This window comes from Phocoena phocoena, chromosome 5 (assembly GCF_963924675.1).
Source record: "Phocoena phocoena chromosome 5, mPhoPho1.1, whole genome shotgun sequence".
Taxonomy (NCBI): domain Eukaryota; kingdom Metazoa; phylum Chordata; class Mammalia; order Artiodactyla; family Phocoenidae; genus Phocoena; species Phocoena phocoena.
In genome coordinates this window covers 128,086,029-128,112,608 of record NC_089223.1, presented here as the reverse complement: position 1 = coordinate 128,112,608, position 26,580 = coordinate 128,086,029, and positions in this window count along the sequence as shown.

Below are 26,580 nucleotides of genomic sequence, written 5' to 3'. Positions count from 1 at the left end.
TTTGGAGACCTTTCGGTGAGGTGTGTATTAAGCACTGATGACCAGAGAGTGTTCTCTCTAGCTTAAGACATCGTGATCTAAGTGGAGGTTTGATCTTATTCAACATCCCAGTTAATCACAGACTGGTAGAAATATAAATGGAGGGACAAATTCCAAGCTCATGAGCTGGTTAAAGGTGAGAGTTAAGTAAAGATTACCTTGAGAAGAATTGCCCAAACCATCCTTATATATTAAAGGGAGCATTCTTGAGTCTTCTAAATTTTAAGAAGGTAAGCTACTTTGGATTGGTTATACGGTGATGTCAGGTTGTCTCCTAATTTTATCCCTTTAACTGATGTCGTGATTGATGCCATAATAAGTGGAGTTCTGCCTCTTTGAACATCTTATTTTACATTGTGGCTAAAATAACAGACCAAATGAGTAAAGCTATCACAGTTCTACTAGCTAAGCTTCACATAATGGGCTGCGTGACAGAAAGAAGGTATAAATTATTCAGGAAAAAACGACATAATTTTAAAAGGGCTGATAAAGACGCAGGATGGTCAAACAAAATGTAAGGAGGTGGTTAGTTTAAAGTGGTACAGGGACTTCCCTGGTGGTGCTGTGGTTAAGAATCCGTCTGCCAATGCAGGGAACACAGGTTCGATCCCTGGTCTGGGAAGATCCCACATGCCACGGAGCAGCTAAGCCCGTGCGCCGCAACTACTGAGCCTGCGCGCTAGAGCCCGCGAGCCACAACTACTGAAGCCCATGTGCCACAGCTGCTGAACCCCAGGCCCCTAGAGCCCGTGCCCCGCAACAAGAGAAGCCACCGCAATGAGAGGCCCGCGCACCGCAATGAAGAGTAGCCCCCGCTCGCCGCAACTAGAGAAAGCCCGCGTGCAGCAACGAAGACCCAACACAGCCAAAAAAAAAAAAAGTGGTACCAAACGGGAAGAGATAATTGAAGTGGCAACCAAGGTGATTATGGATCATTATATGAGATCAGGTGGTCAGGCTGCTCTAACAATTCCTCAGGTGAGAAGAAAGCAACAAATTTGCTTATTTACCTCCTGATGAATTGAAAACCTGATGATGACAAAAAAGTGAAGTCTACAGTCTCTTCAGATTGGTAATCAAAATAGTGTGAGATTAAGAACAGCATTATGACACTGAGTCCTCGGGTAGCTGAGGTCTCTCGGCACAGCTTCCAGAGGAAGGTCTTCTGCATTGGTGTGGGTAAAATAGCCTGGAGAGGCATTACTGGAACTGTCAGATAGGGATGCTTTACGCACACGGATACCTCAACCTGCAGATGAAAATCTGAAGGGCACTGTGTTAAATGTACAGAATATGGTGATGCTACTATAGAACATTCCAAAGTAAAAATGTGGCAAAGGTATGAATTTATAAATGAATATCATGTATGATAATCATGTCACCCATAAATGTATGCGTTATTAGAATGAATGTAATGTCTGAATGGGTGCCTTACAAAAATAATTGAGGAATGAGAATCTCATGCAAATTTGTTTTATCTTTTTTTTTTGTCAGATGGTTGTTTACTTTTATTCTATTTTTAAAAGATTTATGTAGGCATAATTGACATACAATAAGCTTACAATAAACTGCATATACTTAAATCATACAAGTTAAGTCTTTACACATGTAAAAACATATTATACCTACTTAGTGAACAAATCCATCACCCTCAAATGTTTCTTCAGGGCCCTCTTTTTTTTTTTTTTTTTTTTGCGGTACGCAGGCCTCTAACTGTTGTGGCCTCTCCCGTTGCGGTGCCCAGGCTTCGGACGCGCAGGCTCAGCGGCCATGGCTCACGGGCACAGCCGCTCTGCGGCATGTGGGATCCTCCCGGACCGGGGCACGAACCCGCGTCCCCTGCATCGGCAGGTGGGCTCTCAACCACTGCGACACCAGGGAAGCCCAGGGCCCTTTTAGTCCCATCCTCCTGATGTTCCAGCTGGTCCATCCTCAGGAAAGTATTGGTCTAATCTTTTTTTTCAACTATAGATTTATTTGCATTTTATAGAATTTTATATAAATGGAGTCATTTAGTGTGGACATTTTTTGCCAGGGGGCTGTTTGGCTACACTTTCTCAGAAGAATTCTTTCAGATTAACCAATGTGGTTGCATGCATGTATCAGGAGTTTTTCCTTTATTGCTAAGTACTATTCCATCGTATAGATATATGTCAATATTTGTTTCATCATTTATCTGTTGATAGACATTTGGGTTGTTTCCAGTTTTGAGCTATTCGCAAATGTCAGTTATGAAGATTAGTGTGACAGTCTTTGAACGACCATATATTCTTTTTTTCTCTTGGGTTAATACCTAAGAGTGGAATAGTTAGTGGTGTATCTTCAATGTTTGAAGAGATTGACAGCTATTTTCCAAAATGGTTATAAGATTTTATATTCCTACCTCCAGTGTACGAGGGTTCCATTTATTCCAGACTTTCACCAGCACATGGTCTAATCAGTCTTTTAGTTTGCGAAGCATGTAGTTTTCTCACTGTGGCTTTGTGTTTCCCTAAACTCATGACTTTGCGCAGCTTTTCATGTGTATTTGTCATTTATATATTTTGTGGTGACATTTCTGTTCAATTTATTTTGCATTGGGCTTTTTTTTGTTTCTTATTGACTTATGAGAGTCCTTTATCAGAATTATGGCTTAAAATTTTGTCTCTATGGCTTGTCTTTTCATTTTCTTAATAATTCTTTTAAAGAACACAAGTTTTTCCTTATTTAAAAAAATGTTGACTAAGTCCAGCTCAAAAGTCCTTCCATTGGCTTAATTTAGCGCATTGCATATACTCTATTTCAAGCGATCCTCTCCTCCCATGAGGTTCAATTTAATTGAACATATTTAGTAACAGGCATTTAAATGAAAAAGTAACCTGCATACCTAATAGAAAGACAAAATGGAAAACATAAATATTGCTCCCTTTATGAGGCCTACCATTGTCCATCCACCCCGGTCATGTGTTCCCCCTTGTATACCTTGTGCCAATTATGGTCACAAGGGCTCAACCACTCACAGCCCCATATATATATTTTTTTCTCTCAGATATACCTATAGGAGTAAGGCTGGGTTTTGGAGCAGCATCTTAACAGAATGAATAAAACACTGTCTTTAGCAACATAGTTTCTTTTAACAGTTATCTAGATAAAATCAGCTCTCAGTTGTGTGTGCCTCTTCAAATTGTGTTATATAAAAGGAAGTGTCTTCTCGCTTTTTGTCCTATGTTCTTATGTCCTAGTGAGAGCTATGAGGGCATGATTGTCATTGGCTTATCCCGTTTATATTAGCTAGAAAGACAAATATAATAATTATTCAACACCGACTTAACTGCATCAACACAAAACACAATTCAGGAATAGCACTAATGAAAAGAAGAGCAGTTATATAGTCAATGCTTAATAAATGCCAGGCATTGCAGTGATCATATTATGTGCTATACATATAGGTTGTCTTTAGAATGTAAGCCTAATTTATGGAAATGGTTGTTTGGAGAACAAAAGTAACTGTCTTCCATCTCACAAACCTAGAGCCAACCTACCCTGTATTGATTTCATCTCAGGAAGTACATTGCTGGTCTTAATACCTTGCTTTAGTTAAGGATGCTCAATACACCAAGATTTTAAGAAATGTGTGTTTGGGGACATATGTTTGATATTTGTCTCCTGCCTGATAACCCTCAGAGTTTTCATATCAGTGAAATTTCTCACCCACAGAGTATTGATTTTCACGAACCAAAATACATATGTAGACCATATCTTGTTTATTTTTATTCTTTTGCCTTATATCCACTATAGCCAACTTTACCTACTATGATTTCTTTTTTCCTTTATCCACTGTGTACCATTTAGTCTTCAAGCTAAAATAAACTCGATCCATCATATAATAACTAGTAAGGAAGGGAGTTCTGAATGTATGGATTTGACTCTGGACATTTTCCTTAAACTTTCTATGCTTTATCCCTAAAAGGAAAAACATAAGAATAAATTTCTCATAGGCTGTAAAATAGAGAGTTTTGCCAGAGGCTCAGATAAATCTTTTTCACCTTTAAGCTTGTGCAGATGACGCATGTTAAAGTCATGGATTCGAGTGTGTGAGAAGTCTTAGCTTCTACATCATTTATATTATTGCAAAGGCAAACACAAAGTTTCTGGATCAAATACAGATTACCATTATGTACAGCGATACCTATATCAGACCCCCATACTGCATCCTCCCCCAACCCTAATGTGTTATAATCCTTTGGAATGTAAACAGCCGGCTCCTAGCTCCAGGTTTCATTCCACTTTGAAATGTAAACAAATTTTAAGGTAAGCATCTAAATCTCTCTGGAGTTTTCTCACTATCTAAGACTTGTACTTTAATCCAGGTTTCAGTGTCTTGGCTCAGAAAGCCCTAACTCTGCAAAAACATGAAAATACTCACTTCCTGGTATGTTAAATTTAAATGCCAACCTTATATAAGTATGAAGACTAGAATCTACACTACAAAAATTAACCATGAACTTACTAAATATATATTTTCTCAAACTTGACAAAAGGTAGCCTACTTTTTCATTACTGCCAATGATACAACTAGCCTGTATTATTCAGAGTCTTTCATATATACTCTAAAAGTAAAACCAGTTTTTAATGAAAATTAAATACAACATGCTGTCTTCATCTATCTCATTGTCACTAACATGGGATAAGACGAAAATATTTCATTTCAAATAATTGTACATTACGCTACATACATTTCCTCAGAGATTTAACCTACATGACATGTTTTTGGAAACAGCCAAAGCTTTAATAAGAGAAAGTCAATGAACCTCATGTACCTTTTATAAAACATGACATAAGGCAATATAATTAAAACTAAACTTATTTCCTGTGGTGAAATTAACTTACAGAAATGAAGGTGTTTATTTATTAAATGTGATCTCTGAAGCTCTTACCTTATTCTTTCCCCTCCTGGGAAGGTTTTGATTGTTTGCTTCCTTTCTCTTGCCCGCTTGCTGTGTAATTTAAAACTGATGCCTTCCTTTGGGAAACAAAATTTGATCGGAGAACTGCCTGCACCGCCAGCTAAACAAATTACCAATGTTTTACTCACTTTTCTTCCTGTATTCTTTTTTTCTTTTTCCTTTAAGAATCAAAAGAATTGCGTGCAGGGGTTTACAAGTGCTGTTGTACAATTCAGATTTAATTTGTAATAATAAGGAGGACATACCAGTACCTTTAGAGACATATAGCTGCTTGATGACAGTAATAGAAGCAAACAGGTTATTTGTCTCCTTTTTTCCCACTGCCTGAAGTCTGTCCTTCTCTGACAAGCTTTTGGTTTCTAAGGAACTATTTTTCGATAATAATGGATTAAATTACAAATGCAAAATAATTAAAATAAAAACAGCTTTAAAATAGTTTCTTATAAAAACAGAGACCAAAAGATTTTTTATAGCACAGTAAGATCAAATAGTATCAGATATATCCTATAACCTCCTATTCATTTATTAAATAAAGCATTTATTGAGTATGAACTCTGTCCCAGGCACCAATGCAAATATAAATATGAGTAATATACCATTATGCTTCAGGGAGTTTATGTAACTGTATATTTACTCATACTGAGGAAGACGCATATATAAATATTTTTAGCCACTGTGACTCCAGATAGCAACGTTAAGTTTCATGATTCACATTTGATTCCTGGATGACAGTCAGAAGTAGTTTTTGCAGTGTAAGTAAATTTGCTCCATTAATCACATGTGTTGAGAAATTATTTTGCACTTAAGCCTGTGTTTGTTTCTGAAAATGATGTTCTGGGCCACAGGATTTACCAAGACAAATGTAACTTTATTACACAGGTAATTTAATTTAATTTTAATTAATTTTCCTTAATTAAAAATAAGGAATTTTTAATTCCTTATTTTCTTTGTAATTGACAAATATCTTCTGAAGTCTAAATTATTCTAAATTTAAATCATAACACTTTTAAAAGCTGTTTATTGATTTTACTTTTAAAATTGGAGACAATTTATCAAGGCATAGAAGTTGCTCCAAATTGAAGAGGTCTTAGAAATCCGAAAATACCTTGTTAAATATTTCCATGTGGCCTCATGGAGAGTACTATGGACCAAATATGTGTGTCCCACCCAGGTTTATATGTTAAAACCTAATGCCCGATGTGATGGCATTATGAGGTGGCATATTTTGGAAGTGCTTAGGTCATGATGGCGAAGCCCTTGTGAATGAGATTGGTGTCTTTATAAAAGAGATCTAAGGAAGCTTTCTTGCCCCTTTTCTGCCACGTGAGGCTACAGTGAGAAGATAGCGGCCAGTGAGGAAGCTGGTTCTCACTGGATTATCAGCTGGCACCTTGATCTTGGACTTCCCAACCTCCAGAGCTGTGAGAAGTAAATTTCTGTTGTTCCTAAGTGTTGAGAGTTTAGCTAAGCTACTTCATGATATTGCTGCCTTGGCATCCATTTTGTTTGGCTGGCAGTGACCTTAAATGGACAGTAGCCTCCCGTGCAAGTACATGCCCTAGATAGGAGCCCTCAGAGTCCCAAGTAAATCTAAGTTCCTGAAATGACTTCCCCAACAGTCCTTGTGATCCACAGTCTCCCCTGCCTTCCAGTGCCTTCCTCTTATGTACCTCTTAGATAAGACGGCAGTGGGGCTTCTCAAAACTTCATTCTTGTGGTTTGAATTGACCTATCCAGACGTAGCCCAGGAACTCCAAAGCACTCCACCCACAGACCCTAATAAAGTCCTGTGTCCTGGCTCCTGTGTCTTTCTATCTGCCTGCCTGCACCCTGCCTGGACCTCCCCGTGTGGCCCCCTCAGGGTGTGCCGGACGCTTCCTCCAGAATCTGTGAGTAATAAACTTCTCTATTCCAATTGCTCTTGTGGTGTGTTTCTGAATTGTGGCTTATCATTCAGCACCCTGCGCTCTACTTAACAAGTGTTACTTTAGCAGACTCATAGTAAAAGCTACCCAGTTTATAGAATTTTGTTATAGTAGGTCACAGGAACTGAGAATTAGTGACAGAGTCCAGATTGTAACTCGGGCTTCCTTAGATTGAGTCCAGTGTTAATTGAGTCCAAATAATTTGTGTAGGTTCCTCCCAAAGAGAAACCTACACAAATTATTTAGTCACTTGTTCAGTGAACAGGTGTGCCTTGTGTATCTACTCTACTTGATACTTTGCTTGGTGCTGAGGATAGAATAGTTAAAAGACTGCGGTAAGGCTTAAAATCTATTGGGGAGACAGTCACCACCAATTATAAAATAAATAAGAAAAATAATATCAGATTGTAAGAAATGGTATAAAGGAAACAGAATGCTAAGATAGAGAATATTGGGATTCTTGGAGTGTGCGTATTTGCCGAGGGGTATTTACGTATAATAAACAGAGTACACTTTGCCACTTCACACAGATGTGACAGTTATACCAGGAAGATAAGATGGAGTTAAACACGTGAAGAGGAGATAGAAAAGTGTTCCAATGTGGGAAAGACTACAAACAATATCTTTGTACTATATAGTCTGAATGAAGACTAATAATTACATTGTATGAGGATGCGTATGATCATATATATATCCTTGTATGTGTACATGTTAAGGAATTTGACTTTTCCCAAGTATAGTAAAAACAATGAAAGTATTCTAACAACAAAGTGATATAATGCATTCCCTCACCCTGTGTAGAATATATTAGAGGCATAAAAGAGTAGACACTACTTAAGAAATTGTTGTAATCGTCTAAGTGAGAGAAGACAGTAAGTAGATGAAGACCTTGGTACTGGAGGTAGAGAAGAGTAGGTAGATTGGAGAAACATGGCCTGATATTAACAGGACATGCTGGTGAAACAGATATCATTTGTAGGAGTGTCAAGGAAAGAGAGGTATCCAAAATGACTATTAGGGTCACGGCTTAAGCAGCCGAATGAATGGATGAGTGTGAGTTCCTGAGCTTGGTGAATTTGCAGACAGGTATCATTCACCTTCAGTCAGTTTAAAAAATCTGCTAGACAAACAAATGTGGGTATAATCATTGCGAATTTGTATTCCTTTGCTAATCAGACATTGCCTTATTTTGAGTTACTGTATATAATTTAACTGGATCCAAATATATTTCTATAAATATGAGCTTTCCCATGCGGAGGGGAGGAATTAAGATTTCAGTTTTGGACATGATAAGTCTGAGATTTCTCTGTGAGACCCTGAAAGGAAATACCAAGTACATACTTGATTGGAAGGGCATGTAGGAGATTGCAAGACCTGGAACAGAAACATAAATTTGAAACATGGTATTGAGCTGGTCTTCAAAACCTTGGAAATCAGTAATACAATTAATAGGGTGATTCTAAGACAGAAAAGGGACTAAAATGATCCCTGTGAAGTACATAATTTTAGAGGCCAAACAGGGAAAGAAAGCAGTGAATCTGGTGGTCTCCATATTATACTACAGGGCAAGAATTTCATTAATTAGAGCATATCTGTACACTGATGAAAATTATTCAGTTGAAATGGAGAAAATGATGATGGAAGAGAGGAGTTAAGTCAAAGTGCAGATATAAGGGAGTCTAGAGTGGAAGGGATTCACAGCACAAGTAGAGAAATTATTTCTTTCTAAGAAGAGAATGGTTTATAGGAGGAAATCATTTTAACAGGAGGAAAGCAGATCATTGGAACAAAGCCATGGTATGTAGATTTCAGAGTGTGATGGTGAGAAGTTGTGTAGCTGTTTATTTATTTTGTCAATGAACTGTGGGCAGGACCACAGCTGGAAGTGAGAGGAGATGAAGACATATGGAATATCTGAGGGGAAGTCAAAGGTGCAAAGTAAACATTTTAGGAAGTAAGGGAAAGGATCTCCATTATAAATAAAAAGGATTGAAGAATGGTTGTATTTATTAAGGTTAAACTATAAGTGGTAAGAAAGAATAATAGCAGTTACTTAAATAAGATTAAATTTTATATTTTTTTATATATATGTATAGACAGACAAGAGTTAGTGTGAGGATGTTATGATCATCAGGAAACCAAGGCTCCCATATTTCGCTCTACCAATCTGAACTTTGTTTTCTCTTCACGGTGCAAGTTACCTGTTTAGGTTCCTGATACCAGCATTTATATGCCTTCTAGGCAGCAGGAAGTAGAAAAGCAATATAAGGAAGAAGGGAAAATTCCTTCTCTTCAAGCACAATTCCAATGTTTCCTGCACCATTTTATGTTATATACAATTTGGCCAGAACTTAGACCCATAGTCATGCTTAGCTGCAAAAAAGACTGAAATGCAGTCTATTCCAGGTAGACAAGTATCCAAAGAGAATTTGGGATCTACAACTACAGTAGGGGGGAGAACAGATATTAGGCAACGTGATCATTAATTTTGTGTCAACTTGACTGATCTGAGTGATGCCTAGATAGCCAGAAAAATAGTATTTCTGGCTGTGTCTGTGAGGGTGTTTCCAGAAGAGATTAGCTTTTGATTAAGTAGACTGGATAAAGATCTGCCCTTACCAGCGTGGGTGGGGAGTCATCCAATCTGTTAAGGATCTGGATAGAACAGAAAGGCAGAGGAAGGATGAATTCTCTCTCCTCTCTCTCCTTGAGCTGAAATGTCCATCTTCTTCTGCCCTTGGTCATAGGGGCTCTTGGTCCTTGGACCTGTGGACTCAGACTGAATTACACCACTGCTTTCCTGGTCCTCCAGCTTGTGGATGGTAGATTGTGAGACTTCTTGGCTTCCACAACTGTGTGAGCCACTTCCTATAATAAATCTCCTTTTATCTATATCTATGTCTATATATCTATATCTATCTGTTTCTATGCTGTTTTTTCCCTTTTGCTGAATAACCCTGATTAACACAGGCAACAACAAGCAATTTGTCTACAACGTAAAAAGGACTTTTTTTAACATTATTATTATGAATTTCAAGTGAAATCAGGCAGCTTCACTTACTCTGGCAGCTTTATCTAGCAGCCGTTGAATGTACATCAGGATACGCAGAGAGGTAAAGTGTTCCCCAAAGTTTTAGATTTTTCCAGATCATTATGAGTAGGAATTGAGGGGGAATATGTTTATATAAAAAACAGAGGAACATAGTTCTGTGTTAGTGTTTCAGGATAATCAAATAATGGGGAAGTTCATATATTTAAAGAAATATAGTTGGATTCGATTGAATTATATACAGTAACTCAAAATAAGATAATATCTGATCAGATTAAGGAATACAAATTTGCAATGATTATATCCACACGTGTTTGTTTAGCAGATTTAGACTCCCTTCCATTATAGGTCACTACAAGATATTGAATATAGTTCCCTGTGCAGTTTTGGTTGTTGTTTTTTTTAATATTTGTTTATTTATTTATTATATAGCAGGTTCTTATTAGTCATCTGCTTTATGCATATTAGTGTATATATGTCAATCCCAATCTCCCAGTTCATCCCACCACCACCACCCGCCACTCACTTTCCCCCTTGGTGTCCATACGTTTTTTCTCTACATCTGTGTCTCTCTTAAACTGATTAAAGGTGAATCGAACCTTGCTCTGGAACATGTAATTATTTCTCCAGATAATTTGCCTTTCTTTAAGGATCGATTTGTGTACCTCTTTCATATTCATTGAAGTGAATTAAAAAATAAAATTATATATGTATTTTTATATATATACTTCCTGTATAGACTTGCTGATACTATGCAATAATTCTGATTAGTATTCTTTATCATTATACTTCCAACTTATGTCCCTGCCATACACCTCTTATTCTCACCCCTCCCCAACTTTTTTTTCTATTATTAAAATTCTAGTACATTTATCATTCAAAAGCAATTATGACTTTGGCTGCTAAGATACACCTTGAGAACTATGGAGGTAAATGTGAAGATGTTCCAGCTGACAAAAACCCAAGACTTTTTTATTGGCTTCATGACACCATTCATACTGTGGAATCTGGGAAAGTCTTACCCTGTAACAAATGGAGAAATTCTCATAAGCAATTCTTGAGTTGAAAATGGCAATCTTCTTTTATCCTCTCAGTTGTCATATAATAAACATTTCTGATTTTTGATAGCCCTATCTGTATTATTAAAAAGTTGTATGATTTAGATTGATGTTTACCAAAGATTGCCTATCATTTGGATGGGATGTCTTCAGGAATGATGGAACAGTTACTTAATTGGTGTCCTAAAAAGAATAAAGGAAAGCATTGTGCAATGACTAGGACACTCAGATCACCCCTTGTAGAGTCAGAAAAGGCTACAGTATCAAATAACCCTAATTTTGCTGTGGTGTAAAAACAAAACAAAACAAAAAGCAAACAACACATATTTACTCCCTGTTCATGCTGCATGGTCAGTTAACATGGGTCATTAAAGAGCTTTGCTCGACACAGGCTTTCAAAAACCCAGGCTAACAAAAATTCTATCATTTTCTTGCTGCACCAGCTGAAATATGTGGCTTTTTCAGCTAGTCCATGAATTAGAAGAAAAATATTAGAAAATCCTGATGGGCTTTTCATTATCAAGGCTCTGAGTGATATGTCTTTCTTTAGAGCCCTTGGCCAGAGCCACACATAGCCTCACATTATTTGGATAATACAGAAAATCTATGACAAATGGAACATTTAGTAGGTATTAATATCTGCCTCAATCCATTATTTTGATTAACAAATTCGCCCTTTCTTTTTTTTTATTCCTAACAGTGATATTGTGGTTTATAATAAGAAATATATATTTCGTCTTTCACCCATTTCTGGAACAGAGCTCCTAAAACCCTTGGAATTTCCATGATGGTGTCTCTTATAAGGTTAACGAGGTGACATTTGCACCCCATCTAAGGATGGGGGCTGGTTGTTGCCAGGAGAATCAGCCATGTGGTCGGACAATTGGAACTTCCAACCCCACTCCCCTGACCACCAGGGAATGGAGAAGGGCTGGAGGTTGAATCAATCACCAATGGTCAGTGATTTAATCAAGCATGCCTGTGTAATGAAGCCTCCATATAAACCCAACAGGAGGAGTTTCAGAGAGCTTCCAGGCTGGTGAACATGTCACCATGCCATGCCCAAGCTTCACAAGAACAGAGGCTCCTTCATCTTGGACTTCACTTTATGAGTTTCTTCATCTGCCTATTGATTCCTTGCCTGTAATAAACCAGTTATCTAGTGAGTAAACTGGTTTCCTGAGTCCTAGCAAATGAATTGAGCCCAAGGAAGGGGTTGTGGGAACTTCTGATTTATAGCCAGTTGGTCAGAAGTGTAGGTAACAGTCTGGACTTGCTTGTAATTGGGATCTCGAGTGGAGGGCAGTCTTATGGGACTGAACACTTAACCTGTGGAATCTGATGCTGTCTCCAGGTAGAAAGTGTCAGAATTTAGTTGAATTGTAGCACACCCAGCTGCTGTCTGAGAATTTCTTGAACACGTTGGAATTACGTGCAGAACACTTACTTAAAAAAATTTTTTTTTTTGAGAATTTCACAGGCTATTTAACTCTCTGAGAGATCCTTCCGTGTTCCTTATTCTGATGGGCCGCATGAGAAATAGGCCTAGGAAAGTATGTTCTCCTTGTACACTGTGCTTTTTTCTTAGTTTATTTGCTGCATGCAGATATTTTGGGAGCCAAAGCACACTTTTCGCCTTAAAAGCTAACAGTATCTCTTAGAAGTGACTTGTCATTTTTGTCAGGATATATTTCTCTAAAATTTAATAAACATGCTCACATATTTTTCAAGATATGTTGAAGCTGAATTTTTTATTTGTTCTGTTTTGTTTCTACACTCTACCTCCTAGTCTCTGTCCATCTTTCTTCTCAACTTAATATTGGACAACTTAAGCATATTGACTTTGATGGGAAATCCACAACCTTAATCTGCCCTTTGTTCTAAGTCATTGAATTGAAATAACTCACTGGGAATCACACGTTTATGTTCCTTTTCTATTGCTGGTTCAATTTAATCATTTGAAAGATACTTAGGATTTACCATTCACATTCTCTCCCAATCTTATTTTTTGTTCTTCTTTGTTGAACAGTAGTTGAGTTTTTTTTAACACTGAAAGGCAAAAATTTTCTAGAAACTCTATATTTACTTTCTATTTGCTTTCAAACTGTCAACATTTTTTTTTCTTCTGAGCTGTTTTTTCTTTAATACCCTGGCAAACATAACCAATCAATACCAACGCATTTTAGAAGATTCTGTATTCTCACTTTTTCTCATGGGGCTCAAAATTCATTAAGCAGGTTACCTTGCATCCATTTAATCTCAGTTGACAATTTTTCTAAGTATTTTGCCGCCACAGATCGTGCTTGTTATCTTTCCAGCCTTTGATATCAATTTTCTAACTCTGCCACATAGTTTAGCTTTTCCCTTAAAGAATCATTTCACTTTTGATGTCAATTTTTTTACTAGTCAGTATTGCTTAGGTTATGCTGTAGTAATACAAACTGTCAAAATCTCAGTGACTTAAATCCAAAGTTAAACTTAGATTCATGTCCATCGCAGTTCTGTGGCAGTAGTAGGAGGATTCTCTCTGATTCACGTAGTCACTCAAGAATGCAGATGAAGTACAGCACAATATCTAGGAATTAAAATATTTATCTGGAACAAACAAGCATATTTTGTGTGTGTGTGTGTGTGTGTGTGGTACGCGGGCCTCTCACTGCTGTGGCCTCTCCCGTTGCGGAGCACAGGCTCCGGACGCGCAGTCAGCGACCATGGCTCATGGGCCCAGCCGCTCCAGGGCATGTGGGATCTTCCCGGACCGGGGCACGAACCCGCATCCCCTGCATCGGCAGGCGGACTCTCAACCACTGCGCCACCAGGGAAGCCCACAAACAAACACATTTTGCCAAGGTAAAGTAAGAGAGATCAGACGAGCGCCAGCCTGGCTTGGAAGTGGTGCACATCACCTCCCTACCAGCTTGTCGTCCAGGATTAGCAATGTTGTCTTGCCTAACTGCAAGGAAGGGTGAGAAATAAGATTTTTAGTAACCTTTACTCTCTCTGGGACTCCAATCTTGAGATAATTTATTCTTAAGCTCTTTATTAGACATACTTATCATCAACATCTAGCTTGTACATTTTAATTACTGAATAAAATAAGGCCTTGCAATTCCTTTGCAGAGAATATTCTGTTGCTTCACCTGCGTTAAAATATGTAGCACAAATGCATTAGCTGAAATTCAAAGTCTTACAGTGTGATTCTAATCTCCCTTTCAAACTATATTCTGTTAGTATCAATACCTTCTCCATATAGTCTCATATATTTGCCTTCCAAATATAGCAATTTTACCCTCATATAATTATTTTAGTCAGTCATTCATTTTTATTCCCTTAAATCTATATAAATCCTAGCATTTCTAGTGGCAGTATTTAGGCCTTAGAATAAAATCTGAAAAAAAAATGAGTATCAATTTACTTTGACAAACTACATTCTTTGAGTTTTACTGTATGAATTTGGAGTGCTATTCTGTTGTTTCATAACAGCGTTTTCAAAAGGCATTCATGGCCTTAATAAATGTTAATTTTTATTTTTTCAATTTTTTTTTACCTCTCCCATCCAGTGTTCTTTATCCAATGGACAATAAAGTCCAGTCACTGAAGAACTAATTCCAAACCTATTTACAGGTTCTATAATCTAAATATATTATCTCTTCCAATTCTTAATTTCTCATCTATTAAGGAAGTATAACAGCATTTTCTATATTGTTTTCACAGAGTTACTATGGGGACCAAATTAAATGCTGTCTGCAACATGGTTTTAAACATTGCAATTTACAGTACAAATTTCACACATTCTTTTCATTGATATTATCGCCGTTATTGAAAGTGCATTTCTAGTCTAGCATTCTCTTTGAAAGTCTATACTGTATTCTCAGGCCATGTTTAATTACGTTTTTCTTAATCATTTATTAGTTGTAATGATTTTGCAATTAAAAACACAGAGCAGTCTTACAGCTCTTTAGGTTTTTTGTTTCTATTCCTAAATACTCAGTAACCTTCCTACAAACAGGCGTTGGTATTAAACATGATTTTTGTCAAGCTCAGTACTTGGTAAGTGTCCAAAATTATCTGTCAAACAAAATTAACACATTTCTCCTTCTGGCTGGTTCACATTAATATCATTATCTAAAAATATGTGTTAAAAGAAAAATTTGCTAAGTGAGGAAATTTAAGCCTAGTTCAAATGATTGTTTTGTAAATCACGAATAATTTAGAATTACTGTGGTTTAGAACAAAGAGCTTTACTCTATGTATGCACACACAAGCTGAAGTCTATTCAGTAAAAAACCGAAGTGTAATCACTGGTAATTTATCCACATGATTTTTAAAAGCCCTATTTCCATTTTAAAATCTAAGTCCCATCTCTTAGGGTGAATCTCTTTTCTAGGAGAAAAGTCAGTCTCCTCTTATCTCAGTTCCTTCCGCAATGTTTTCAGTAACTATTAATAATATTTAAGGCTTTTAATGTTTTGCTTATAGTGAAAATTAGAAGTAAAATATGTTAAATCAAAACCCATCACTGTTTCTATTTCAGAATTATAAATGGAAATATAAAAGTTATAGAGTCGTAATTCATTAAAACTGAAGTAACCTTAAATATCATCTCGATAATCTCAGCACATTCTCAGTATTGAGAAACCTGACACCTGAGGGCTTAAGTGAACTTCCTGTGTCTACACTGCTTGGGAGAATTAGAAATGGATCCAGAACTCCTGCCTCCTGGCTTTACAATTCTGAAGAGAGACCACTCTGACTGTCTTTTAAGTCAGTGGATATAGGTGTGACTAGAAGTAGGGAGAGTAAACAAAAGACTATTAAAATAGTTCAATAAAGAAAGGATGAAGATAAACTAGGGCAGAGTTGACAAGAGAGATGGAGGAGACACTGAAACTTGGAAGCAGAAGAGATGGGCTGTGATGATGAATTGGAGGGATAAATAGATGGAAGAGTAATATGTTCGCAAGGATTCATGCTTAGTGCACAGGGCTCTCCATGTCACTACCATCGGGAATATAGGAACAGATGAAATGTCACATGGGGACAGAAAGATGAAGACTCATGTTTTGACAAGTTGACTTTGAGGTACAAAAGGTAATCCAAGTGGAACTTCTAAAAAAGAACACTGATATTTGGCGTTTGATTTTTTTTTTTTAATCTGTATTTTGGAAATGAATTTATGCCAATTAATATATAGGTCATAGGTGACGCCAAAGGTACAGGCAAGATGTTTAGGAAAGTGTATAGAGAGAAGAAAAGAAAGCGGAGGACAAAATGCTAGGGAACCTCAGTGGAACATAAAAGTTACACAGATTGAACATAGGTCAGCCATGAGATAGACCAACATAGGAAGAGAGAGACAGCAAGGCAAGAGGTTCAAGTGCATAATGTTACAGAGAAGTCAAAGATAAAGAGATTAACCTGATAGGAGATCTTTGGTCATCTAAGTGCAATTCAGTTTACAGGGAGTGATGAGATTACATGGCAGTGGGCTGAGAAATAGAAAAGAGGTAAAGATGACAGACTGGAAGAGTAGACCTCCCCCAACCCCCTGGAAAACTAGATAATAAAAGTGAAAACAGAGACTGGGTAATATAAAAATAGAGGGAAATAGTTTTGTGGGTTTTTTAGTGCATAATAAAAATGATGATGGTCATGTTTCTAATATGTATAACATCTCAACTTACTCCTCTCTTCATCATCCTTTTCATTTCAAGTATTTTCAAGCAAAACAAAAAAATAGAAGCCATTATGCTGAACTAAAAGGTATCTGTGCTGCCCTATCCTTTCCTTAAACCTGTTGAAATGGAAGCCATTTCTCACTGTCTATGGTGGGTATATTTCCACATGTTCGGTGTGCTATGTCTTCCTGCCACCTCACCGTCATTAATCATTGTTATCTCCTGGCTGGACTAAATCCAACAATATTTATACACATTCTGGTAGCTTCCTTTTTAAAAAAATACTCTTCTTTGATACAAATTCCCCCAAATTGTTGCTCTCTCAGTCCATATTTATATCTCATTTCTTTAAAAAGACCACTGAAGGCACTGATTTCATTTTTTATTTTTTATTCACTTTCTAGTTTACACCAGTCTGGCTTATATCCCTACTGAAACTGCTCTTTCAAATTCAACTGGATCTCTCTATTGCTTAATCAAAGGGATTCTTATGGGTTGCCATCTTACTTTAACAGTGTAGCATTTAAAAATAGATGTATACTCTTTTTGTTTCGACTCACAGATATAGAGGACAGACTTGTGGTTGCCAAGGGGAGGGGAAGTAGGGGTGGGAAGGGATTAGCAGAGGCAAACTATTATACATAAGATGGATAAACAACAAAGTCCTACTGTATAGCATAAAGAACGAGATTCAATATCCTGTGACAAATCATAATGGAAAAGAATATGAAAAAGAATATATATATTTGTATAACCGAGTCACCTCGCTGTACAGAAGAAATTAACACAACATTGTAACTCAACTATACTTCAATAAAATTTAAAAAAAATAAATGGATACTCTTTCCTTCTTAAATTATTCTCTAAGTTTCTGAACATATATTTCAATATTTTTGTTGTCGTTGCTGTTCTATTTCTATGGTTGGTCTTCCGGTTGCTTTCACACACTTCACTTTCTCTGCCGTACTTAAGAATTGTTGACATTCCACAGGGATTGATCCTATGACCATTTACCTTCTTACTTGATATTGTTTCTTCCCCTGTATGTGCATCCATCTCCAAGGGTTTGTATATAACCTGCATATAAGCTAATACATAAGTATTTATGCTTCCTTACACCTCCCTCCATTAGCCCCAGTCTTATAACCATCAACTACTGGGACCTCACATCCCTCATCATTTGTCTTAGTCAGTGGCACCCTTTACCAAAAAGTTTGGAGCAGTTTTCCTCTTCCCTGTTCCTCAAAACTCACAAACAGTTCAGGATCCATGCTACGATTCCCCATGAAAAGTATTGCTGATATTGGCCCCTTTCTGTTGATTTTCACCACCATCTTTTGGTATAAGGCTGTATCTTTCACCTGGGATAGTATGTTTACTGCTACATAAAACTTCCTAAATTCACTCTTCTCTCTCTCCCTTGTTAAAGTGTATAATTCAGTTGGTTTTTAGCATGTTAACACAGTTCTGCAAGCATCACAATCGATTTTAAGACATTTTTATTACCCCCAAAAGAAACCACATATTCCAATTAGCAGTCACTCCCCATTCCTTGAAAATAGTCCAGTTACAGGCAGCCAGTCATCTTTCTTCCTCTATAAATTGAATCATACGATATGTGGATGTTTGTGGTGTCTTTCATTGGCCATAATTTTTTTAATATTCATGCATGTTGCAGCATGCATCTGCACTGCATTCCTTGTTAACACAGAACAATCTTCTATTTTATGCATATACTCTGTATAACGCCATCAGTTTGGGTGGAAATTTGGGTAGTTTCTACTTTTTGGATATTATGAATAATGCTGCAATGAAAACTAGTTTATGTGTTTTTGTGTGAATATACGGTTTAATTTCTCATGAGTATATACTTCATAGAGGACTTACTGGATCATATAATAATTCTCTGCTTAACTATGAGGAACTGTCAAACTCTTTTACAAAGATGCTGCCACATTTTACATTTCTATCTGCAGTTTATAAGGGTTCCAATTTTTCCATATTCTTGCCAACACTTGTTTGTTTTTTTGATTATAGGTATATTAGTGGATGTGAAAAGATACCTTATTGGGGATTTAAGGTACATCTTACTAACGGATAATAATATGGAACATCTTTTTATGTGTTTATTGGCCATGTATATATGTCTTTGGAAAAATACCTATTCAAATCCTATGTCCATTTTTAAATTTTTTTGCCTGTTTATTGTTGAGTTGTAAGCGCTCTTTATATAATATAGATAGGGCTCCTTTTTTAAAAATTTATTTTATTTATTTGTTTATGGCTGCGTTGGGTCTTTGTTGCTGGGTGTGGGCTTTCTCTAGTTGCGGTGAGCGGAGGCTACTCTTCGTTGTGGTGCATAGGCTTCTCATTGCGGTGGCTTCTCTTGCTGCGGAGCACCGGCTCTAGGTGCTTGGGCTTCAGTAGTTGCAGCAGGTGGGCTCAGTAGTTGTGGCGCACTGGCTTAGTTGCTCCGTGGCATGTGGGATCCTCCCAGACCCGGGCTCGAACCCATGTCCCCTGCATTGACAGGTGGATTCTTAACCACTGCACCACCAAGGAAGCTCTAGATAGAGGTCCTTATCAGATAAATAATTTGTAAATATTCTATGTGTTGTCTTTATGATATTGTTTGCAACACAAAAGTCTTAAATTTTGATGAATTACAATTTATTTATTAGTATTTTAGTGACTTGTGCTTTTGATGTAGTATCTACAGAACCTTCACCTAATCCCAGGTCACACAGATTTATTCCTATATTTACTTGTAAGAATTTTAGGGTTTTTCTTCTTAACTTTAGATCTATGAATCACACTGATTTAATTTTTATGTTTGGTTTTGCATGCAAGTATCCAGTTTTTCCAACACCACTTGTTGAAAATACTATTATTTCCCCCATTGGATTATCTTGACATCCTTTTAAAGAATTGGCAGGCGGACTCTTAACCACAGTGGTTAAGAGTCCGCCTGCCAATGCAGGGGACACGGGTTCAAGCCCTGGTCCGGGAAGTTCCCACATGCCGCAGAGCAACAAAGCCCATGCTCCACAACTACTGAGCCTGTGCTCTAGAGCCTGCGAGCCACAACTACTGAAGCCTGCGAGCCACAACTACTGAAGCCTGCGAGCCTAGAGCCCATGCTCCGCAACAAGAGAAGCCATCACGATGAGAAGCCCATGCACCACAACGAAGAGTAGCCCCGGTTCGTTGCAACTAGAGAAAGCCCGCGTGCAGCAACAAAGACCCAACGCAGCTAAATATAAAAATAAATAAATTTTTTAAAAAAAGAATTAGCCATCAATGCAAGCATTTATTTCTAGTCTCTAAATTGTTTGCCATTCATCTATATGTTTAGTCTTATGCCACTACCACACTGTCTTGATTACTGTACCTTTTTTGTAAGCTTTGAAATCAGGAAACGTGAGTTCTCCAACTTTTTATTTTCAAAACTTGTTTGGCTATTATGGGTTCCTTGCAGCTCCATATTAATTTTTAGATCAATTTGTCAAATTCTTTTAAAAAAAAAAAAGGCTACCTGAGATTTTTGATAAAGATTCTGCTGAATCTGTACATAAATTTGGGCAGTATTACCACCTGATCAATATTAAGCATTCTCTTCCATGAACATGAAATATCTTTCCATTTATTTGTGTCTTCCCTCATTTCTTTCAACAACCTTTCATAGTTTTCAGTGTACAAGTCTTGCCCTTTTTTTGTTAGATTTTATTATAATTGGTGTTACTGTAAAAAGAATTGTTTCTTAATTCCACTTTAAGATTTTTCCTTGCTATTTTATGGAAATGTAATTAATATTTATATTTATCTCTTACCCTGAAAGCTTGCTGAACTAATTTATTAGCTCATCGGTTTTTTTTTTGTTTTTTTTTTTTGTGCTATGGGCCTCTCACTGTTGTGGCCTCTCCCGTTGCGGAGCACAGGCTCCGGACGCACAGGCTCAGTGGCCATGGCTCACGGGCCCAGCCACTCCGCGGCATGTGGGATCTTCCCGGAACAGGACACGAACCCCTGTCCGCTGCATCGGCAGGCGGACTCTCAACCACTGCGCCACCAGGGAAGCCCGTTCTTATAGATTTTTAGGTAAAGTTTTTTAACACAAGATCTTGTCATCTGCAAATAGACATAGTTTTATTTCTTTCCAATCTAGACATTTTAGAGGTTGCTCTAGGGCTTACAATATACATCTGAACCTATCAGAATCTACTTCAGAGTTATACTCAATTCCAGTGAGATATAGAGGTGTTCTTTCACTATAGCTCTATTTATTGTTCACTTTCCTTTGTGCTATTACTGTTATGCATATTATGTGTATAGGTATTACAAACCCAGTAATGTGGTTTTATGATATTACTCTATATAATTTTATGTATTTTAAAGAAGTTGAGAGAAGGACAGCAAGTATATATTTATAGTTCATTATATCAACCTTCTTATTTTTTATTCCTGGTTCTCTTCGTTGCTTCCTGTGGTTTTTTTTGTTGTCATCTGTTACCATTTACTTACACCAATATAGCTTTTCCCCTACCTGTGTCCTTTGTGTTACTACAACTCTGCATGTCATATTTCTACTGTTTCTACTTGTTTTACTTGTTATTGTAGAGCCACCAGCCTCCTCTTAATTTCTCACCACCAAATCTCCATTATTTTTGACAGCACTTTTTGGCTTGAATTTCTCTACACTCCACTCCAAATAAAATTGGTTCCTTGAAGGGAGAGCTTCTGGAGCCATCTGTTCTTACAGCCTGTCTGTGCCCTGGGCAGAGCACCACGGCTCTAGGGCTGGGGTGTAGACAGAGACCAGCTTTTTCTTGCAGGAACACCCTTGGTGTATGCGTAGGTGCTGAGCAGGTGCAGTAGACTCTGGTCATCTTAGTTTACCTCACCTGGTATGGATTCTTCATCTCACAAGCAAACTGTAGTGAAGGTGATCATTTGGCATGCCATGCATGCCTTTGGTAAACACTTCTCCATGGAAATTGAGGTTGGGTAGGAGAAAGGAGCCCCAGACTTCTTAAGTCACACTTGCCTCAAATAGAGCTCCTGAAACACGGAAATGATTGGAACGATGAGAAATCCTGTTAGCCTGCCCCTCTCCGTGAGAAGTCATAGCCCTATACTGGGAACTTGGGGGGAAAGGGAACCATATGCTCTTGGCTACACTCACCCAGAGGATCCATACCTCTCACTGAGTTAGGGAAAGGGTCATGGGTCATTGCTTAAATCCCACAGATTCACTGTTCTAACCAAGATGCACTTGCTTCTTTTGCCAGGAATGTTCTTGAACATTTTCATCTGGCTAATTTCTGCTCAGTGCTCCAGATTTTATGTATTCACATCCATATCTCTAGAACTTAGCACAGTGTCCTGATTATATTAGGTTCTCGAAAGATATACATTACACAAATGAATAAGTGCATAAAAAGTGAAAGAAATTTATGGAAAGGACCAAAAATTATTGATAAAGCAAAGTCCTTGGTATAAGGAAGTGGTAGATTTCCAACATGCTTGTGATTTGAATAGCATCTTCTCTTCTTCTGAGACAGTGAGGTACATTTTTTATAGGAGAAGATTTTATGGAAACTCATACTTCATAGCGAGCAATGAATAATGTCTGGTATTCCAATCATTACTTCCTGCTCATAATTTTTAGGGTATGACACCTCTGTTTTCTGCCTCTTGTGATAAAAAGTAATCTGGTCTCAATTGTAGGAGGTATACATATTGTGTTGAACATTATATTTCTATCCCACATATTCTAAAATATAGAAGGACATTTGAAATTAAAAATACAAAATCGGGTGCAAAATAGGAGAACCTATTTTTTTCAGAGTCTCAGAAACACAGAGGTTCCTATATCTCAAGAACATATTTTAGCCTTTAAAAAATTACATTTCACTTGGTATTTCTTCAGATTTCCACATGAAGAAATTGGGGCTTAGCAAGATTAAATTCTTACTTCAAAAGGATTAAATAGCAGAGCTAAAAGTTAATTCTTCAATAATATAGCATTTCTTTAACAATGCATTTCATTCCATTCTTAATTCATTTATTCATAAATATGCATGCATTAAGCTCATTCTTTCATTTAAAAATAATCTATTTGCTCCTTGGAGTTGTGCAACTGAATTAGATTATAGTTTCCTAAACCTAGAAGGTTGTGTACAGGACATTCAGTCAGACTAAATCTGAAACTCTGTGGTATAGACTGTGAATCTACATACTGGCAAGTTTTTCTGCTGATTTTTATTTAGTCTACAATCTTGTATGAGGCAAAGAGTTATGTTTGTGGATCACTACACTGGAGACATAAGTAGGATTAATTTTTCTTTATAATCTTCTAGTAGGAATAAGATTATTTTTCATAAAAATTATAAGCCAAGAGTATGCTTTATATAAAGAAAATGTTACAGCTGACCAAAGGGGAAAGAAATTTGCATTTGGGGTGAAAATTTGGTCATTTTCTTTAGGCCTTTATAGCCTTGCCTTGGATGGATTTCTAGAATTTTAAAAGTTATAATTCAGGTTTCTCCAGTAACAGAACACATGTGTGGCATTCAAATGCATGTGCATGTGTAGAGTGTGTTGTAATGTGAATGGATCATGGGGTTTCAGGATAGAATAGTGAAAAATCATGCTGGAAGTTTAGATTTGTGCCAGATTGTGAGGAACTTGAATGCTGGCCATGAGGCTGGAATACACAACACGTATGCAGACATTAGTGATTTTGACCAAAGGAAAGACATTTTCATAATTTTACATAAGGACAAATGTAATCTTTTAGCCTCATATATAGCAGATTATAGGAAGAGATTCTGGAGGACAGAAGACCTGTTAGCAGGCCATTGCCAGGGTCAGTCATGAAGCTGTGTACTTTTGAACTAAGACTTTTAATGAGGAATGAAAGGCACAGAGACCAGAAAAGAAATCATCAAATGCCATTTCCACATCACAAAGCAGAAACATGAAAAGAAGTATCTAGTTACACTTTCAGAAGAAAAGTAAATTCTCACTATGATATCGGAAACTAATGGAAAAGAAATACAGACTATAGGATTTTTTGGTAATGCAGCATTCTTCAAGGGAATAAAACAATTATTACATATTATTTTCTCCCTTCTTTCAAATTCCACATCGATTTCTACATTATTTCTTTCAAGGTTCATAATGGAATTGAATGCCTACTGAACACTGGAAAATGAGGCTTGCTTATTTGAGAGCTCCAGGACTTTGAACATTTCAGATTTATTTCAATCACTATCATTTCAACTCTTATATATAATGCCAAACTTCAACTGAAAACCACAAAAAGCATAACTTTTTCACAAAACAGCTAAAGTCACTTTTTTTTAAACTGCAATAGTGTCTGGCTATTTGGCTTTTACTTTATACTGTAATACAGTATTAGGGATTCATTTAATCATAAAAAGACAAAGCATTCCCTATAAAAGACTCCCAAATCCTTGCAAACTTCAATCCATTTCTTCCTTTGGTCAGTGTAGAACATTTTTCTTTTCAGTTACTGTGCTAGATCCTAATTCTGTTTTCCTCTCACAGTTTTCATGCTTTACAATACAATTTATGATCGTAGCAGCATTCCTCATTAGTTAATAGGAGAAGAAAAGATCAGTGTGGTAGGAGGGAATGGGGTAGAGACAAGTACGAGAGGTATCTGTGTATAGTCAGTGAGGCAAAGCATACCCTTAGAGGAAGCTGCTATTTTTAATATGATGTATTTTCACAAAACAATAGAGCAGGAGAAAAATTAGCTAATGGAGAGGGTTTGAAATTTGCTGACTAGTTCTGCTTGGAGTAATTCTAAGATAAGCATAACATAATTCAATTTTCTGAATATCTTTTAATTACATTGTCATCTGAATCTCCTCATATTTCAAAATGGCAATTGTAGGTATAATTGCTCCTCTTTTGCAAAGAGGAGAAACCAAGACTCACAAAAGCTACTACTGCCCGGGGACAGACCACAGAAACTCATCAACTGAGGGCTCAAATAAAGATGTTCCATTTCAGAATCCATTTTCCTCTCCCTTCCTCATACCCTCTTGTTTTTTATCTGCCCTTCTTATCCTGCTCCCTCCTTGCTATATCCTTTCTATCATTTTCTTTCATTCATTCATTCATCAAACATTTATTATCTTCTGCTATATTTCAATCATTTTAATTTTTACTGGGGATTCATAAGTTGATAAACACAACCTGTGACCTCAAACTACTGTGTATAACATGTTAGCCAGATGTTGGAAGCTTCATTGGAGAACCTCTGATTTCAACCCATCCTAAAATTCAAGCGCAAAAAAAATAGGCCAGTTTACATTTTCAGAAAATAAATTTCTCAGTAACATGGATTTTTCTGAATCTTTTGTAGAGGAGACTGAGGAGAGTATTTAATTTGCAGTCATCATTTCAATACAAAAATCAGTATCAATACAAATTTTTTTAAAATTTTATAGTTATTTATTTATTTTTATTTAATTTTGGCTGCGTCAGGTCTTTGTGGCATGCAGGATCTTTTGTTGCAGCGTGTGGGCTTCTCTCTAATTGCAGTGTGAGGGCTCTCTAGTTATGGTGCATGGGCTCTGTAGTTTGCGGCACGCGGCCTCTCTACCTGAGCACGTGGACTCAGTAGTTGTGTTGCACGGGCTTAGTTGCCCTTGGGCATGTGGGATCTTAGCTCCCTGACCAGAGATCGAACCCATGTCCCCTGCATTGGCAGGCAGATTCTAAACCAGTGGACCACCAGGGAAGTCCCAGGATTTCTGTATTTCTAACGCAGAAATATTGCAACACATGTATAAATATGTTAAACATTAGAATTAAAATCCATATATAAAATTGTTTGCAAAGGTTTAGTTTCTGTAGAGAAAAAATCAAAATGAAATCATTCATTTTATATCATTTTTCAAGGGGGAATTAAATGTGAAATTTGTTGTAATTTTTGTAAGCTAATTAGCTTTGTTTCTGAAAGCAAAGAGCTAAAACAGCTAATGACAATGAATTGTATTTTCAATTTGATGCTACTGTAAACAATGGTAAAGTCTCTGGTTTTGTTGGCCAAATCCTAGATAATCTGGATTGGCCACTTCTTTGTTGTAGGAATGGGAAAATCACAGTCTTAAATCTTAGTGTCTTGTCTATAAAGTGAAATAATATTACAGCAGTTTTATGGTGTGTTTTATGAGGCAATGTGTGTCAAAATATCTTGCCAAAACATCAAATTTTATTATTGTTAAACTAATTAAACAAGGAGGCCATCAGACTGATGTGGTTCTAATACCTTAGCAGCCTACGGAAGCAAATCAAAACCTGAACCTATAAATGACTCAAGGTTAAGAAATCGAAACCTAAGGACAACCAATCATAAACAGCCAACTGGGCTTCTCCAAATAGGGCAGACATTTAAGCTATAGCCAATCAGATAATTTCCTTGCTTTGCTTCTTCCTTTTCTCTAAAATAAGTCTTTCCCTCATGTGGCTGGAGAGCTCCTAACCACTTCCGGTTTGGCTCTGCCCCAGTCAAATCAATTTTTGCTCAAATAAATGCTTAAAATTTTTAATATGCCTCAGTTTATCTTTTAACATTATATAGTTTTAGTCACAGAAAAATAAAACTGTTTGTTGTATTTAAAAGGCCCTTTCGACTCAGAAATTGTCATCATGTTAGTAACTGCTTAAGAGAATATCAGTATATTATAGACAAGCCCTCCAGAACCATGGACAAAAAAGTCACTATCAGTTTATGGATGTTAATTTACACTAACTGACACCTACGTACTGAAAGAAATCAGGATATTAGAAATGGAGAATTTTAGAAGTCTGATTCATTTATGCTGTTGTACGCATAAGCTGGCTAAC